This window comes from Geotrypetes seraphini, chromosome 1 (genome assembly GCF_902459505.1).
Source record: "Geotrypetes seraphini chromosome 1, aGeoSer1.1, whole genome shotgun sequence".
In the NCBI taxonomy this organism is placed as follows: domain Eukaryota; kingdom Metazoa; phylum Chordata; class Amphibia; order Gymnophiona; family Dermophiidae; genus Geotrypetes; species Geotrypetes seraphini.
In genome coordinates this window covers 530,780,935-530,795,065 of record NC_047084.1, presented here as the reverse complement: position 1 = coordinate 530,795,065, position 14,131 = coordinate 530,780,935, and positions in this window count along the sequence as shown.

Below are 14,131 nucleotides of genomic sequence, written 5' to 3'. Positions count from 1 at the left end.
CACAATTCATAGACCGACTTTTAATTCCATATAACTCGACCCATTCCCTATGATCCACAACACAAGGGCTGCTTACGGTTCCTTCGTTGAAGACCATCGGAACCAGACGTCATGACATATTTTCAGTTATGGCCCCTCTTACCTGGAATACTCTCCCCTTATATATAAGAGAAGTTAAAGATCTCAATTTATTTAAAACCAACCTAAAAACATTCCTTTTCAAAGTTTCTTTTAATTTTTAAAACATATTCGTTTTGTAAACCAGTTTAATCTAATCCTAAAATATTTCATTTTAAAGTTCTTATTACTTTTTAAAACAATTTTTTAAATCCCAATCCTAATGTTTTTCCCTTACTTGGTTTTCGCTTTCTTTTCTCCTGAGAAATAGTAATTTTGTAACTTTTACCCACCTTTGCTCCTCCCTCTTGTACCGCAGTTCGTCTGTTTTGTCTGTTAGTGATTTCTTATCCCCCTTCTTAAGGTTATACATAATTTATTTTTTTTAATTGTTACTCGCTTAGTATGTATTAAGCGCTTTATCAAATTTAATAAAACTTGAAACTTGAAACTTGAAAGGGATGTTGTTACCAGTGGTGTGCCTTAAGGTTCTGTTCTTGGGCCTGTTTTTAACATTTTTATAAGCGATATTGCTGAAGGGTTGGGTAAGATTTGCCTTTTTATGGATAATGCCAAAATCTGCAATAGAGTAGACATGGCAGATGGTGTGAATAACATGAAGAAAGACCTGGCGAAGCTTGAAGAATGGTCTGAAATTTGGTAGCTAAAATTTAATGCTAAGAAATGCAAGGTCATGCATTTGGGTTGCAAAACAGATTGAAAAGGTGATGGGGAAAGCTAGAAGGATGAGTGCATAGGTATGTATAGGGAGAGATATGGCTAGTAGGAAACAGGAGGTATTGATGCCCCTGTATAAGACTTTGGTGAGACCTCATTTACAATATTATATACAACTCTGGAGGCCGCACCTTCAAAAAGATATAAAAAGGATGGAATTGGTTCAGAGGAAGGCTATTAAAATGTTGTGTAGTCTTCATCATAAGGCATATAGGGACAGACTTAAAGATCTCAATCTGTACACTTTGGAGGAAAGGGGGGCGAGGGGAGATATGATAGAGACGTTTAAATGCCTACATAATATAAATGCACATGAGTTGATTTTCTTTCATTTGAAAGGAAACTCTGCAATGAGAGGGCATACGATGAAGTTAAGAGGTGATAGGCTCCTGCGTAATCTAAGGAAATACTATTTTACAGAAAGGGTGGTAGATGCGTGGAACAGTCTCCCAGAAGAGGTGGTAGAGACAGAGACTGTGTCTGAATTCAAGAGGGCCTGGGATAGGCACATGGGATCTCTCAGAGAGAGAAAGAGATAATGATACCTGAGGATGTTCAGGCTAGATAGGCCATTTGGCCTTTATCTGCCATCATGGTTTTTATGTTTCTGTCTGTACAGCACTGCTTTGCCCACAGAAATGCTTTTGAGAATTAAACCCAATTAAAGGACAACATCAAGGTCTCCCTTTATCCTGGCAAGCGGGCACGTTTCATAAATTCCAAATCCATTTGGACTGTTGACAATATTTGGAATACAGAATTTAATTCAGTAACTTTAAAAAAACTTCTCATTTTAAAACCAGTAATGAAAATGGTGCAAGCATGCTGTCAGCATGTACTGAATGTGGGAACTAATGAAACTCAGTAGGAGAGCTTTGTGTAAGTAAATTATGCACAGGAATGAAAGTTATTTCTAGTTTTTAATTCCTGTCCTTTTATTGCTCTCATTGGTATTAAGACAACTATTGCTTGGCTCAGTAAACTGAAAAGGGTGTTGTTGGATAACTAAGAGCATTGATTAAGCACGTTTGATAAGGAAAAGGGGGCATCTGCCACATTTACAACAATTTAGGTGGGGGGAGTTATCAAGCAGTATTAGAACTTTAATTTGCTTTATTTGACTTAAAGGGCCCTATTACTACTTGACAAAAAATGCACTAGTAATATTTAAGTCGCCACAAATTACACAGTCTTCTTCTCTTAGGTTCCATTGACTCATGCTTGAGTCCTAGCAACTTGATGAATTACAGATCTAAAATTAGATTGGTTTTGTGCTAGTCCTGTAAGGTCCTCCACCATCATCCCCATGGTTCTTTTCATTGTGTCCAGTCATCTGATTGTAGGTCGCTCTCTTCGCCTGGTTCCTTTGCTCTTTCCAAACATGAAGTCCTTCTCCAGTGATCTTTCTCTTCTGACAGTATGACCAAAATAAAACAGTTGTAACTTCATCATTTGGGCTTCTAGTGGCATAGCTGGTTTGATCTCTTCCAGTTGCTTCTGCCCAGTTACTTATGCCCAGTCTGGCACCTTCAGGAAAAATGGTGCCCCTAATGGTAGTCTTGTACAACTACCACAAGGGGCTCCATTTTGTGGACAGGGATGAGATTTAATATGCCACCTTTCTGTGGTTACAATCAAAGCAGTTTATATATTTATTATTTATTTTTATCATTTATATACCACTTAAAGTCCACGTGATTTATATTCAGGCACTCAAGTAGTTTTTCTTGTCTGTCCTGGTGGGCTCACACTCTATCTAATGTACCTGGAGCAATGGGGGATTATGGATTAAATGACTTGCCCAGAGTCACAAGGAGTAGCATGGAATTTGAACCCACAACCTCAGGGTGCTGAGGCTGTAGTTCTAACCACTGTGCCACACACTCCCACAGATATTTATTTTGTACCTGGGAAAATGGAGGATTAGGTGACTTGCCCAGAGTTACAAGAAGATGCAGTGGGATTTAAATCCAGTTTCCCTGGTTCTCAGGCTGCTACATTAAACACCTCCACATTTTCCTGAAGGTGCTGAGGTGGGAGTGACTGAGCCTTACTGCACCCCTAGACCCTCAATCCATTAAAGGGTATCCTATGCTCATGTGGAGGGGTAGGGATAGGAGGGCCTGTATGAGGGGTGCTTCTGCTGGGAGAGCCTGGTGTCTAGTGGAACCTCTACTGGAGTAAGGGAAAATCTGTTAGCCCTAGTGCATCAGGCTTTGTGGGCTGATGTTCCTGGACCATGGAAATAACACTGCTAGTAAGTAAATTATTTGGCTGGTAATGTAGGCAAAGCTTTATCTTAGACCCTTGTAAAAATCCTGATCTTTTATGTCTGGCCAGAGCCAGGTCTGGGTTTGTTTAATGTCAATGTTCATTCTGATGAACAATAAACTCAGACTTACTATACCCATTTGCAGTCTATCACTGCCAATTTACCTCAGACTGAGCTTTTATTCAGGATAAGGGTGAAAATAAAAACGCTATCCACATTCAAATGGGTTGACTCCAATCTGAAAAGAGAAACACATTTACTATTGGAGAATCAATACAGTTGTCATTAAATTCTCAGTAGAGGTGTTTTAAAAAATATTGATAAATAAAGATAAATGTAAAAATGTGCAAACTACTATTTTTATAGCACTGGTAATGCTCTGTTTAAAATAAGATTAAGATTTGCAGTTAACGGTAGAGGAGGAACTAATGTCATCTCCTAGATGGCATCATAGAGGAGAAGCTCCTGACCTCTGGAGCTAAAACTTGATAAGATTGTTGCTGTTGTCTGGGTCTCACTGCATCTGGGTGGGCAGAACCGACACTTCAGCCATCATGCTGTGGCTTTCTTCAGGGTATGCTTCAGCATAATGGCTGAAACATTGATTCTACTTACCCAGATGCAGTGAGACCCAAACAACAGCAAAAACTGGAGCAGTTACCAACGCTGCCGGCGCTAAACCCCACACTACGTGTTCCTAAAAGGAGGGGATTGTTAGCTGAAACTAGTCTTTTTTTTATAGCAACCAAAACTGCAGTGCAATTACATTGGTCTCTGCACCGTGAGACAGCATGGTGGGGGAGATGGAAGAGCCAAGAGCAGTCTGAAATGGCACCGCGTCATCTCAATATGGAAGAAGCAGGAGATGAGCACTGTCCTCCCCACTCAGGGGAAAATGAAACAGTGGGTGGCAGAGCTTAAAACCATGATCCAGGGAGTCAAGCAGGACTTGCATGCTAATATCATTGAGCGTAAGAAAAAAACTTTGAGGGCATGGGCCAAAGGCTGAATGAATTTGAAGAGCGGATCACAGACCTGGATGGAGAGATGCAAGAACTACACAAAGCACAGTCTGAGTCTGCCAGCAAAATCGAGACACTCTCCTTGAAATTAGAGAAGCACACCAGAAGAAACAATTTGCAGGTGCAAAGGGGTTCTAGAGGCATTGGGGGGGATCGGATATGCTAATGTTCAATGTAGCAAATATGCCATTAATTTCTGCTACCAGCAGATTGGAAAGAGGAACTCTCCCAAATTGGGTTTGAGAGGGCGCATCACAAACTGGGCCCTAGGTAATTAGACAGGTCTAGAGATATCATTACCTGCTTCAAGCACTTACCTCTCAAAGAGCAAAATCTACACGCAGCTCACAAGGTAGGCCCTCTTGATTGTGAAGGAGAATGCATTAAGACATTTGCTGACCTAGCTACCACCACTCTCTGTGCAAGATGGCTTGAATGCTCCACACTAAAAACATTTGATATAGATCAGGGATCTCAAAGTCCCTCCTTGAGGGCCGCAATCCAGTCGGGTTTTCAGGATTTCCCCAATGAATATGCATTGAAAGCAGTGCATGCACATAGATCTCATGCATATTCATTGCGGAAATCCTGAAAACCCGACTGGATTACGGCCCTCAAGGAGAGACTTTGAGACCCCTGATATAGATGGATGTACCATTTCTGAGTGTTATTCACAGTGGACAATGTTTTGCATAAAGTGTCCACTTTGCAAGAGGCCCAGCCTGTGCTATGAGAAAAAAAATTGCTGGATGATGGTGACATAGTACCCCAGAGATGCACCATCTCCATAATAAAAATATTTTTTAGTGCACAGTTTCTGTGCACAGATCAGGAAATTACCACATGATGTGCTCAGGCCATGTTAAGCTGTGGCTAACATGAGCTAGTGTTTACCACAGCTTAATAAAAGGACCTCTTAGTGATTTAAACAGCTCAAGCTTATCCAATATAATTTTTTAAAATAAATGGAGAAGCAAATTATGTATTTGCTGGTCACTATCAAATGCATAATTTACTTTGCATGCAGTATCTGATGGATAGTGTCTGCATAAGCCACCTTAATTTGTGAAGCTAGGCAGAACCACCTGACCTCTGTAACAACATGGTTCTTTATTCATTAAATATCTCTGGCATTTTATTTGTGAGGAAAAAAGAACAAGTAAGTGCCTGGAAAAAAAAATGCAGGTAAGAAATCAGTGTTTTATCCACATGCTAGTTTTCAAGATTCAGAGAAGAATTGGATATAAAAAGTTCCATCCTTTTTTTTCCCCCAACAGCTGCAATATCATTTCCATTATTTCTCTAGGCTCCCATTCTAAATTCAAAGCAATTTATCTGAGGCTCAGACACTGTCACTGTGATTTAGTTTCAGTTTTATGGCAACTGCAGGTCTCTAATAAGTATGCCTCTTTCATTGATTTTGTTCTCCTTCAGCTGCTTCCGTAAATGTAATTGAAATTTTTGGTTTTTGCTTCATCTAACTTTTTTTTTTTTTAACTGGCAAGAGAGCATCAGTTTTGTAACCTCCTGGGTGATTTTTGTGTGCCTCTTTAGCATGGAATTACATAAAAGGAGTTCAAACTTCACATGACATTATTATATCACAAAGTATTGCTAAGTTCTTTCTTTTTGAATTCCTCTTTTCACCTTTTGAGATAACCTTTGAAGGGAAAAAATATTTTTCTGTTGCTGAAAGGTTTTCTTTTTTTTTTATGTTTCAATACTATGGAATTTAATCCCAAAATATTTCTGGCTTGAGCTGTCCTTGCCTAAATTTCAGGTAAGCCTTAAGGCCTATTTCTTCCTTCAGGCTCTTGGCAACTGAATATATAAGCTGGGGTAGGGCGCTTGCTCTTAGACTCTTGCAATATTTTCTCTTTTCTTTCAATTTTATTTTGTTAACATGGCTTCGAATCACTATGGCATTTTACTAAATGGTGACATGTTGACTGGTAAACTTAAACACAACTTGTTTTATTGAAAGGAGGGCAAGGACCAAGATAATTCTTGATCTAGATCCAGAGAAGAATTTTATTACAAATTCTAAAGTGAAGGCCCTTCAATTCATAACTCCTATAGAAAGCAGTTGCCCTTGACTCAAGGCAGCTGGCAATCTTATCTGCTGCATGCATCATTCAGACATTAGCAATTTCAAATTCATAATCCTTGGATACACAGAGTCAAAGCAGCACACGGCATATTTAGCTGAATTTAACTTTTACAATAGCTGTCAAATCCCTTAAAAATGATAGCATTAGGAATGAATAAATAATCAGCCTGCAGGGCTTCAGGGAAATAAATTTATCTAACAATTAATACAGCCCAGGTTTACTTAATGGTCCCTCTGGTCTGAATATAAGCCATGATGAATAGTTCAGTAAAGCATGTGATTTGGGATTGCATAAAAAAGATAAATCCAAAAGAAAACGCATGTTGCTGTTATTGTTGAAATACAAGAAAAAGGCAAAAGAGAGAGAGGATTAGCAAAGGAATCAGCAGCCCATCCACAGTAATGAATTTTTGAAGTGTAACATTTTCTCTTAATTGCATTTGGGAAATATAAATTTTTCTGGAATACTCCCTGCTTTTATTCTTTTTTTATCCTCATGTATTCTTTGGTCCTCTTTTCTCCCTCTCCCAAAAACACACACATGCATGCAGACTCAAATGTGCATGCTTATACACATGTAATGCCCCCTTGTGGGCATATCTGGGTTCCGTGGCCTGACCTGGCTGGAGTCTCCCAAAGGCAGTATCCATCGGTCTCTTACTCGCTTGGGGTTTCCACCTGGGGAAAAGAAATATTAGCAAGTGGAATTACACTCCTCTTCCCCCAGGAAAAATCCAAAAAGGACTGATGTGAACTCTGTACATAGTCGCATTTATATACCTAAGAATTGAGGATTTCTTATCACATTAACCTAGTTGTAACAAACAAATACTAACAGACTTACACTGGGTTTTACTAAGCCGCGGTAGAGGTTTCTACCATGGCCCCACGAGGTAATTTCTCTGATGTTCAGAATCAATCATTCATAGTCTTTTACACCTTTCAAACTCCTTCAGTCTTGGTTGCCAAGATAGTAGCTGTAGGCTCCTCCCAGCTTCTTAGCTAACTCACTGTGTGAGCATGGCTGTATCCTCACTGTTCCACCTCACCCGGTCCCCCAGATCTCATCCCTGCACTGAAGTTTTCTTCGGCAGGTAACGGCTGGACTTCCAGGCTGGTTAGGCCTATTCTTCTGGCAGTCTCCTGGAAGCCTTTCCTGGGCTCTGAGGACCGCTGTCCTCCCAAGAGCTATCTTCCTCTACTGAACACACCTAAAGAGCCTTCTCTCTTGCTGGACTGCTGGTGCCAATTGCACTCCAGAGGCCTTCTTCCTTGCTGAGCTAGTAGTGCTGATTGCACCACAGAGGCTTTCTTCTCTGCTGGGCCACTAGTGCTGATCACACTCGCATACAAACTCACACACACACTCGCACACAAACTCGCACACAAACACATGCACGCACATGCATGCACACATACAGCCACATGGTGGCACACACACACATTTTTGTAGCTTGAAGGTTGCAGTGCCATAGGAAGAACATGAGCTTATCTGTCTGATCTTTATTCCATTTTCATTTTACATTCTCAGTCACATTAGCTTCTTATAATCATTTTTTTCTATATTTGTTATAAATACTGTTAATGAGGGACTGCATTGTATTCTAAATATATATCAGTCTTGACACCTTGGAACTCACTTCTAAATGAAATTTGCTGTGAACCCTCCTACCCTAGATTCCGGGCTCTCTTGAAATCCCACCTTTTTTTCCCAGGCATTTCCTGTTAATTCAGTTTTGCTGGAGGTCCACAATTACAGCAGTGACTGGATGGAATGAATGCCTGATGAGGACCAGTACTGTATGATGATTTACCTGACAAATGATGTGTTCTCTGTTTCCTTCTCAATTCTTGCTCACTTTGATTATGGTGTTCTTTTCCTAATTTTTGCAAACTGCTTTGATGGTAAAGTGAAGGGTGGTCTATAAATCTCAATAAACATAAACATATCTGAATGATAATTTAAAAAAAAAAAATACATTGTTATTGTTGACCAAGATAGCATAAAGTTATATGGTGTATTTGAAATTTAGGGAAAGGGAAAGAAGGTACCAAGCCTCGAGGCTAAGCAAAATCATCAAAAAGAGGCACTGGAAATGTCAGGTCTAACTTGTGGTAACAAATCCTTTATTTACAGTTTGTATCAAAGTTTTATAACAAGTCATTAAAAATTGCTAGAACAGGCAAAGTTCCAAAAGACAAAGTCCCGACTAGGATCCAAGTTTCGGCGATAACCTCACCTTCCTCAGGGGACAGTTAGGAACTCAAAAATAACACCGAAACAAAAAAAAACATCTGTACTTTGCCTGTTCTAACAATTTTTAAAGACTTGTTATAAAACTTTGATACAAACTGTAAATAAAGGATTTGTTACGACAGGTTGGACCTGACATCTCCAGTGCCCCTTTTTGTATTTGAAATTTTAAAATAACTCTGGAACCTTGAGTACAAGACATCTAGAAGAGTGCTTTTCAATCAATGCGCTGAAGCAAAACCCTTGCTGTGCCATGGCAGCCACAGCCTCAGACTGATGCTGTCCCCCTTTTCTCCTTCCTGGATGGGTTGAGCATCTATCACCTCTCAAAAAATAGCTTCCCCCCCCCCCTTTGTACCCCCAACTAGAGGCATGCCTGTTGATTACAAACTGTCACTCATCTCTTATACAGTGAAACGGTGTGATGGCTGTGTTAGTCCACTCTTCAAGGTAATATGTAGAAATAAAGCAAAAACATAAAGGGGAAAAAATAATACCTTTTTTTATTGGACTAACTTAATGTAGTTTATGATATATACTGTATATAATATAATATATTATCTTTTGAAAGTAACTCCTTCTTCCTCAGATGAAAAATAAGCAAAAGTTGGCAAAATCAGTGTATATATATATTCAGTAGTAGTTGGAGGCAAAGAAGTGACAAAACAGTTTAAATTCCTTTGTAGTGGGAAAGAATGCTTTCATGTTTCCCTTATATACTGTATACTGATTTTGCCAACATTTGCTTATTTCTGATCAAAGGAAGAAGGGGTTACCTTCGAAAGCTAATCAAACTACATTAAGGGCTCCTTTTACAAAGGTGCGTTAGGGCTTTTACGCGCAGAATAGCGTGCGCTAGACCTTAACGCCAGCATTGAGCTGGCTTTAGTTCTAGAAGCGTAGCGCGGGTTTAGCGCGTGCTAAAATCCTGCGTGGGCTAAATACACTAGCGCACCTTAGTAAAAGGAACCCTAAGTTAGTCCAATAAAAAAGGTATTATATTTTTGTCTTTTATGCTTTTGCTTTATTTCTACATATTACCATCTCTTATAGAGAACTTAAAAACAACAGTAAGACCTTTGTAATGATTTCATTAGTGACATTCAGATCTTCTATGTATTGTTATTTAATTTTTATCTCCAGGCTTTAGGGTATTATGGAAGTTGGACCTGAGAGATCACATGGGTATGGCGGTATATAAAAATAAACTATTATTATTATTATTATTATTATTATTATTATTATTATTATTATATTATTTAAGCTGATTTTCATGCACCTAAGTCAGGATTTGAGTGTTGCTTTCCAAAAGCTGTCTCTCAATTTGGGTAAAATTCAGGTATTCTGGGGAAGGAACAGCCTACTCAGAGCATTTGAGCATTTGAACTGATCATTGCTAAGCAAACCTATACACAAGTCTTACCCAACTACTGTAAAGAAAAGTATAAAGTAATATAGAAAACGGTGTCAGGTCAAAAGCGCGCCGGGACAAAGGCGTGCACAGACAATGAGCGCAGCACGGAGGCGCATGCCAAAGAAAATTACTGTTTTTAGGGGCTCCGACGGGGAGGTGTGGGGGGGAACCCCCCACTCTACTTAATACAGATCGTGCCGCGTTGTGGGGGTGTTGTGGGGGATTTGGGGGGTTGTAACACCCACATTATACTGAAAACTTCACTTTTTCCCTGTTTTTAGGGAAAAAGTAAAGTTTCCAGTAAAATGTGGGGGTTTTACAACCCCCCAAACCCCCCCACAACGCCGCCGCAATCTGTATTAAGTAAAGTGGGGAGGCTCCCCAACAAAACCCCCCATCAGAGCCCCTAAAAACAGTAATTTTCTTCGGCACGCGCCTCCGTCTTGCGCTCAGTTGTCGGCGCGCGCCTTTGTCTTCCGCGATTATGTCTATGAACCATAGAAAACTGATAGATCAGGTTCTTGTAACCTCTAAGAACTCTCTGCCCTTGAGATCATTTGACTGTTTCCAGAAGTGAAATACATACAAAACTGACACCGATCAATATAGCTTCAAGCAGACAGATCGCCTGACATATATTAGATTCAATTTCTCTTCTGAAATAATGACCCCCAGCATATTGTCTTCCTAACAGCCAAAACATAAGGCAGAGATAACTACATCAGCAACAAAGTCCAGTCTAATTTATTTCATTGTAAAATGCAATGAATTTGTTGCAGTAATCTGAAACTATTCTTTCATTCTTACTAGGTATGGTTTCAATAAACAAGCTTAATAATTTTAAGCTTGTCCTCTGTGTGGCTTTTAATATTCCCCAACTGTTATTTATTATCTACAGTGTAATATAATATATTTTAAAATACACGGTGTAGCTTTCTTTCAAAATCATTGTCAAGTGATATTCCACTTTTGTTACACTTAATTAACCTGATATATTCAAAACACATGTAATTCATGAAATAATTACCTTTATTTTTGAATATGTATAATTTTACACTTGTGGAAAAATTACTGATCATATAACCATATGGCAAACATTACAAGCTTTGATATTGCTGGGTTTTTGATTATTGTAATGTTTTGCTTCTGGGTCTTCCAAACGATGTGATAACTACTTCACAGAAAGCTCAGAATGCAGCTGCAAGGGTACCTACTGGCTTTCCTCGTTCTTGTCACATTGATCCAGTATTAAAAGAATTTCATTGTCTCTCAATATGGTTTTGGGTTCTATTTATTACTTAATTTTATAGCCCATCCTCCCCAGGAGCCCAAAACAAATTACAGAAATTCTCTTTTTAATTTTCAAGACGTTGAATGATGAAGTACCTTTAGCACATGCATTTAACATAGAAACATGATGGTAGATAAAGGCCAAAGGGCCCATCCAGTCTGCCCATCCACAGTAACCATTTTCTACGAGATCCTACGCGCCTGTCCCACACTTTCTTGAATTCAGACACAGTCTCTGTCTCCAGCACCTGTTCCAGGAGACTGTTCCATGCATCTACCACCCTTTCTGTAAAAAAAGTATTTCCTTAGATTACTCCTGAGCCTATCACCCTTTAACTTCATCCTATGCCCTCTCATTCCAGAGCTTCCTTTCAAACGAAAGAGACTCGACTCATGCACATTTTTTTTCTGTCCTCAGAATTTATTCACCCACTTATGCTTTGAGGCCCTTTGTAAACTATTGCTTAGTGTACCAACCTTTAGACAGATTTGTCTTGATACCGGTCCTCAATGGTCCAAGGTTGAAGGAGCCCAGCTCTGGAATGCTCTGCCATATGATCTGAGAACTGTGAGATCTATATTGCAGTTTAGAAATCTGTTGAAAGCACATCTCTTTACTCAGGCCTATTGTATGAAGATGTGGAAATATACTGATGGTGACTTAAAAGCTTAGGATAGTGGTTCTTAAACCTATCCTGGGGGGGGGGGGACCCCCAGCCAGTCAGGTTTTCAAGATATCCCTAATGAATATGCATGAACAAGATTTGCCTATAAAGTAGGTAGCAGGCATGCAAATTTCTCTGTGTGCTATTCTATAACCTGGTGCCAAATGTATTGGCTCATAATTTGAAGGTGGAGTCTTGCACAGGGCATGGAGTGGCATGAACATGAAAATAGTTCCCATCCCCACAACATTTTTCCTCTCCCCTGGAGAAAGGGAGGCTAGGACTCATAGGAATTCTATGAGCGTCAGAGCAGCAAAGGAGCATTTAACGCTTTGGGCCACAGTAGAGAAACCTCTATCAAGACAGTAAGAGGGGGTAGGGTACGTTTGTTAAGTAGCTTTTGTTGACATCATTTTGTTCGAATCAATATGCTGACATTTTGGAGGTGGCTCCAAAAACACGTGCTAGCTAAAATTGCAGTCAACATTAACAAGGATGAGTCAGCCAAACTTTGCTAGATTCCTTTCCATTCTCAAAAGAGATTCTTTCGCTGTGATTCTGAATAAGTTACTTAATTTCTGACATTATTCTTTAGTCATTCTGATTTTTTCTTATTCGTGTTTGCAAAATCAACAAAACACATATGAACCAAAAGTGGAAGCTGACATAGAAATTAAATAAAGTTGCATGCTGAAGCCTATTGTGAAGTGAGTACATGTGAAGATACTACAAAAAAAGATCATACAATTTGTTCAGATTGATTATCTTTATCGTTGCTGTTTGAATGCTCCCCATCTTCATGATAAAACCTTGGTCATTTTTACTGTTACCATAGTAACAGCATGCAGGTCATCTCTGTTACTCTAGTATTACCACTTTTCCCATTACCATGCCCCACTCTAGTGCACACATATACAATATACATAACTATAGAATACTATAATAAATATTTGTTTATTTAACAATCAGGGTGCATTTACAACAGCTCTATGTAGCTTTTGCAGAATGTGGAAAATATGTAATGTATACAGATGTGCACAGTGCGCGGTGTAATGTATACAGGAGTATACAGTGGAAACACCCATTTTACAAACATATATGCGGAAAAAATGAGTGGCATGAGCCCAGAACTTCCATTTGGAAACTGATTTTACAGCCTCCACATGTGAATGATACCAAGGTTTGTAACATAGTGGACACCCCAGAGTGAGTGGAAAATATGAAAAAGGACCTGCAAAAGTTAGAAGAATGGTCTAACGTCTGGCAACTAAAATTCAGTGCGAAAAAGTGCAGAGTGATGCATTTGGGAGGGTAGAAATGTATGTGCTGGGAGGTGAGAGGCTGATAAGCACTGACGGAGACAGGGACTTTGGTGTAATTGTGTCTGAGGATCTAAAGGCATCTAAACAGTGTGATAAAGTAATGGCTGTAGCTAGAAGGGTGCTAGGCTGTATAGAAAGAGGAATAACAAGCAGAAGGGAGGTGTTGATGCCCCTGTATAGGTCATTGGTGAGGCCGCACTTGGAGTATTGTGTTCAGTTTTGAAGGCTGTATCTGGTGAAAGATATAAAAAGACTTGAAGCGGACCAGAGGAAGGTGATAAAAATGGTAAGGGGTTTGAACCAAAAATAGTATGAGAAGAGACTGGAAGACCTAAACATGTATACTCTAGAGGAAAGAGGGACAGGGGAGCTATGATACAGTCATTTAAATACTTGAACGGAATTAATATAGAATCAAATTTATTCCAGAGAAGAGAAAATGGTAAAACTAGAGGGCATAATTTGATGTTGCAGGGAGGAAGACTCAGGAGCAATGTTAGGAAATTCTTTTTCATGGAGAGGGTGGGAGATGCCTGGAATGCCCTCCCAAGAGAAGTGGTGGAGAGGAAAACGGTGATAGAATTCAAAAGCGCATGGGATAAACATAGAGAATCTCTAATTAGAAAACAAAGGATGTAAATTAAAGAACTAAGGCCAGTACTAGACAGACTTGCACAGTCTGTGTAATTTAGCGTTGGATGGGCTGGGGAGGGCATCAATGGGAATGCCAGTAATTTGGAATAGGATGTTACTGGCCAGACTTTATGGTAGATATACTACAAACAGGATGGTTGGATAGGCTGGAGTGAGCTTGGACGGCAACTTCAGCATTTGGAACTTAAGACAATACCAGATGGACTTTACAGTCTATGACCCAGAAATATCAAAGAAGAGACAAATTAATTTAATCATGTATTTGTAATGGGT